Here is a 6,049-nt window from a genome sequence, read left to right as displayed (position 1 = left end):
ATCAGAATGACACATGTAAGCGAACAGTTGTTTTCATTAGATTTTCATCAGGCTTTACTGTAGTATACATGAATATTTATACGAAAATGTTAGACCAATCAAGGCTATTTGAGTCAATAATCAAGGAAGAAGTCGGAGATTCCAACTGTTCGAAAGAAACCTTTATACATGAAATTAAAATTTAACGGGGATGTAGCTAGTGATACTCTGAAAGATAGGTTAAAGAAAGTTATTAGTAGGACATTCTACGCAGCCTATCTTGCATTGACTTTCTCGAGTCGACCAGTGATGTCTACTCAAACGAAGGGTAAGTTACCTGAGTTGGCCTCCTCTATGTGCATTTATAAGTTCAGCTGCTCCTGTGGAGATAGCTATATCGGGCGTACTACTAGGCAACTTAACCAACGAATAAGTGAACATCTACCAGCATGGTTTGGGAAGGGCCAAATAAAAACAATAAACAGTTCTATCTTGGCACATCTAATTGATAGTGGTCATATTGTAGATAAATTGAAATCATTTCAAGTGATCTATCGTATACCTCCATCATTTCCCAACGGAGTTTGTTCCCGTCTCCTTCATATAGCAGAAGTCATAGGAATCTGTACATTCCACCCCAATTTGTGTACAGAAGAAATTCGTAACCCCCCTATCCCTTCCATGGCCAGACATAATTTAACAAATGACATTATTATTATTTGTAAATTCTATTTTTATTATCTTAATTTTGTTATCATTTGTTTGTAATTTTCTGCCTCTTTCCGTTTGTATTCCTCACTATCTAATTACTTACATACTTCTTATTACGTAATGATTTTAATGTTTTCTGATGGTTATTCTAAGCTATTTACCCATGTTTGACGTCCTATTTCCACTATTGATAAGACTTTTGTTATCGTAATTAAATATTCTTACTACTATCAAGACACCTGTCTCCCCACTATCAACTTGTACTTTTAACTATTATCCTCAGTGACGTATTCTATTTCATGGTGATTATTGACTCAAATTGCCTTGATTGGTTTAACATTTTCATATAAATATTCATGTATATTAGAGTAGAGCCTAATGATGATCTAATTGAAAACAATTGTTCGCTTACATGTGTTGTTCTAATCTTCACAATGGGAATCTTTAATATTAATAAAAAAAGCCAGTAGTAAAAGTAAGAAAATAAAATAAGAGATTTTTGTTGTTTATTTAAAAATTTTAAACTTCTTTATTTGGCAAACAAACTGATGTTTCTTTTAATTTTGTGATTTGAATATAGAATATTTGTTACATACTCTAACTATTGTCAAGATGAATAAACAACAGTCTTACATTGATTTCATAAATCTTCAAGACTTACGGCCAACAGTCATGTCACTTTGTTTTTCATTATAACGTACATTACGATTGTTTGTGACCATATAACGGATATCATTAAAATTTGTTACTGTGCCATTATTGGTTAGATAAGCATTTTTTTGTTTATTTTAATTTGTTTACCAACGCTACATAGTCATACATAATATTCCTTCTACATTCACCTGTGTTAATCAAGGATTTTAATTAGAAAACTTTCGATAGCAAAGTCTGTAGTGATATTTACGAAAAACAATTTCTATTTTAAAGAACTACATTATTGTTAGGTCCTAGTGTTCAGTATATAACTCCTATTAATTAAAAGCAATTTCGGTCAAACTATTTAGAATAAGTTGTTTACAAGATTTGAGATTTATGTATAGATTTATTATCACAACATATTTAATAAAAATAAAATTTCTTTGTTGACGTACTTTGAGTTCACAATTGTCCTAAAAATCCATGAAGTAAATTTTTTAAATAAATACAAACTATATAAACTTTAAACATTCTTCTCTTCTAAGCATTTAAATGATTTCCCATGTTTACTAGCCTACGTATCCTGTAGTATAATGAGAGGGAGGGAGGTGTAAAAATAATACCTCATGGTGGATACATAATAAAGTGATTTTTTAATGACCAATCGGACAACACTACTATTACATAAGCGACATTTTCCCTTGAATAATATAGTCTAGAATTTTAGTCGTATCCGTTTTTATACCATATGACAGGAGATCACCAATAGGAAGTTTGAGTTAATCTACCATAACAACATCATTATTGAAGTAATTTTAGTCTAATGTAATACATTTTAGTAAAAATATTTATAAAGTAAATGCGGAAGACGTTTTACGACATAGAAACAAAACAGGAAGATTTATGAGTTTATGGAAAATGTTTCTGTAAACAACTCCGTTATTATTTCTTTTAAATTTGTAGTATCTTCGTTAGTAAATATCTCATGGTCTGATAGTGATCTTATGAACAATAATAAAAGAGAGCGAAAATGAAGACTGATGCAGAATAATATGAATCCCTTTAATTTCGTTAAGTTCTCATCAGCTGCCCACATCCTATAATACTTAAAATCAAAGTTATTACACATATAGACATACTTATGAATACGAGGATGATTAGAGATGAGTATATGTATTATGATGTAGCGAAGATTCCAATAGAGTGATTAAGGTCATAAATCTTTTTTGTTATTTTGTTTCGGATAAATGGATAAAGTTTGAGAGTTCAGGGGTTCCAGAACATTGAAATATTGATTAGAACCCGTAGAGTTAACAAACATTAGATGATTTTGTAATGAAGTAAGTGAAATTAAACTGATAATAATAAAGAAAGGTGTCAATTAAAATCAGTCAGTCATTTAAAAACCTTTGGAACATCACAAAAACTCACATGGTATCAACAAAGTTACTGGTTGAACGTTTGAGAGCAGAAATCAATGCCTTCGATGAGGAAGTCAATCATCTAAGCATAGTATGTCGCATGAAATTAACCAACTTTATCCAAGGTCTGTGGAGCAAATTATGCAAGAATTTTCACGTGACTTTATTAAGGACCCTGTCAAAAGAATAATTGTACGATGGTTTTCCGGAAAACCTCGAAATATTCCTCTATAATCCATCAATAATAAAGTTAAATCAGATAGAAACAGGAGCTTTGTCGCTTGGATTTAAATTTCGTATCCCAAAATATGTCCCAACAGAATCGACTCAGAAACTGAATTCGAGAATTTATTTCATCAAATGAAATAGGTGCACTCAGTTTGTGAAGAGAAGAAAGGCTAGTTAAGATCTAAACTAGTTAATATCGCGAACCAATACCTCGTTTCATCACACCACAGTCGAAACGTTTATCCAAAGACCACCTGACAGCACCACGAAATCTTAATCCAAATGATGATATAATGATATTACGGTTAGATAAAGGTTCAGATATCGTTCTAATGGACAAAACAGATTCCCTCCAGGTCCGTTTTAAGTGGGCACATGAGATTGAAGTTAGATAAAAATAACAAGGACTTAAACGAACCAACTAAGAAAAGAATTACTAATGTACTCAGTGATCTCCTGAAGAAGATGATAATCGATAATTCTACTTACAATAACCTACGACCTCATGTGACTTTTTTGCTCCACTTTTATGGTTTACCAAAGATGCATAAATAAGGTGCTTATCTTAGACCTATTCTGGAAATGGTCAACGCACCCTACCACAAAGTTACACGATGGCTACCGGATAACTTAGAATCAGTCCTTTAACGATTAGCCACGTATAAATTAAAGGATTCATCTGAATTTGCAGACAGTATGAACCACATAAATATTGCTGGTAAGTTCATGGCTTCCTTTGATGTGACATCACTGTTTGCAAACATACCACTTCTTAAAACCATAGACATAATTTGCCAGCATTCTGACATCCTACCTCTACTAGTATCAGAATTTAAACGACTGTTAATCATGTGTACAAAAGATGTTCATTTACAGTTCAATAATGTCATATACCGACAAACTGATAGTGTAGTAATAAGAAGTCAGTTAGGTCCTGTCCTAGCAGATATTTTCATGGCTAATCTCGAAAGAACCAAGCTCAATGGAGCGATTGGTGAAATGATGTAGTATTCGAGGTATATTGATGATACCTTCATCGTATGTGATAATCAACAACATGCAACAAATCTACTGAGACTTTTCCGAGGAAGCCCGTAAAAATGTCCAGTCTACTATGGAACATGAGAACGAAAACAAGTTCCATTTCTCGATCTCGCAATAAAACAAAGGGAGCATGGGACAGTTCAACGTTCAGTTTATAGAAAAGACACATGAAATGGGATTTATCTCTCAATTTCAATAACTTTTATCCAATCAATTACAGAAGGGCACTTGTTAAAACACCACTTCACAGAACAGAAAAAATATGCACAGCCGCTACATTAAAAGTGAAACTAAAGAATGTGAAAAGGGGTTTAAAGAACAACGGATACCCACTTAAATTTACTGAGAAATATGCAAAACATGAAGATAAAAATCTTGAAGAAACTACAGTAGACAAAAAACCTATTTTTATCCAACTAAAAGTCAAAGGTGATGATGTGTAATATGGAGGGCCAACCATAAGTAGCAAATGGTCAATCGGTGACAGTCACATATGAACTAAAGGTCAAGTACATTTCATTAGGGTCAGTGGGTCGATTTCCTACTAATAGACTGGTATATTTTTGTATTAGTATTCGTGCATTTCATTTGGTAGTCCAATACACTTACTCGTTCACTCATGTGTTCTCGTTCAAATAGTCAGTTGGGGGATTTGTTCGTAGCACGCAGTGTATTTGTTGGGAATGTTAGATCCCCAGAACTCACTTGGTAAATACCTTATTTTTGTAATTTTATTTTGAAATTTTGAATTTCTTTGTTTTCGCACCAAAAGCGCTCTTTTTATCTTCATGTCGTATTTCCTACTTGGGAAAATCTCAAACGCTATTTGTCTTTTAGTATGCTATTTTGTAACGCTTCCCAAGGACAGTTTTATGTTGTATATATGTACGTTAAATGTGTGTCTTTTGGATCGCTTGTGCTTTTTGCTGCTTGCGGGATATATTTATTCCCCGTTCGAACTTCGACTTCTCTCTCTAGTTAGCGGGGCTGGGACTCATCCGAATAGCTAGCTTATGGGTCTTTAGTCACAAGTCTTTGTTCCATTTGCAGACTAGGTAAACTTGTAATCGCTTCAAACATAGGAGTATCAGCATCAGATTTCAAACACCGCCCGTCACAACAATGTGACAGGTTCAATCAGCATGAGACTGAAAACTGTATTGACTAGAACTTATCCTGCATCTAAACTGATTTTCTTATCCAAAACAACATGTTCTTTAACACAATCAAAGATCTATAAAAATCCCTTTCATGTTACCACCAACTGTGTATACAAATTCACATGTATCAGCCAAGGTAGTTACATTTATAGAACAAAAAGGAGAGTCTACGTCCCATTCAATGAACATATTCCAAAATGCCTAACGTCGAGTGGATTAAGAGCATCCAGCAGTGCCATATCAAGATATCTCCTTGATACAAGACATCAACTGTATAAACTGAACACTTTCAAGATGATAAATAAACAGTCGAACTCCAATCTTTTGAAATTCGCCGAAGCGATAGTGATCAAAAATCTAAAACCAAATCTATGTGTTCAAAAAGAAGCAGTATTAAATTAAATTAAATTAAAAAAATTTGTGACCTTAATCACTCTATTGGAATCTTCGCTACATCATAATACATATACTCATCTCTAATCATCCTCGTATTCATAGGTATGTCTATATGTGTAATAACTTTGATTTTAAGTATTATAGGATGTGGGCAGCTGATGAGAACTTATGATGATGAGAAATTGAGTGAATTCATACTATTCTACACCAATCTTCGTTCTTGCTTACTTTAAGATGATAAAGGCAACTATATGTATGAAACAATAGTTAGTCTGACAGAAATATACCACAGTCAAAAATATAACACTATTCAAAACTTCCATTCGAGCTATTTTAATTAAGTTGTCGATTGTTATAAAACACATCTAAATGAGGAAATCATCCATGACTAAGAAAAATATATCTTGCCTTTCTATAATGTATATTTGCTTAGAGAAATTAGGAATTACCCTACTTCAACATGAAGAAAATTCA

The sequence above is a fragment of the Schistosoma mansoni genome, chromosome W (assembly GCF_000237925.1).
Source record: "Schistosoma mansoni strain Puerto Rico chromosome W, complete genome".
NCBI lineage: Eukaryota > Metazoa > Platyhelminthes > Trematoda > Strigeidida > Schistosomatidae > Schistosoma > Schistosoma mansoni.
Note: the sequence above shows the minus strand (reverse complement) of the source record.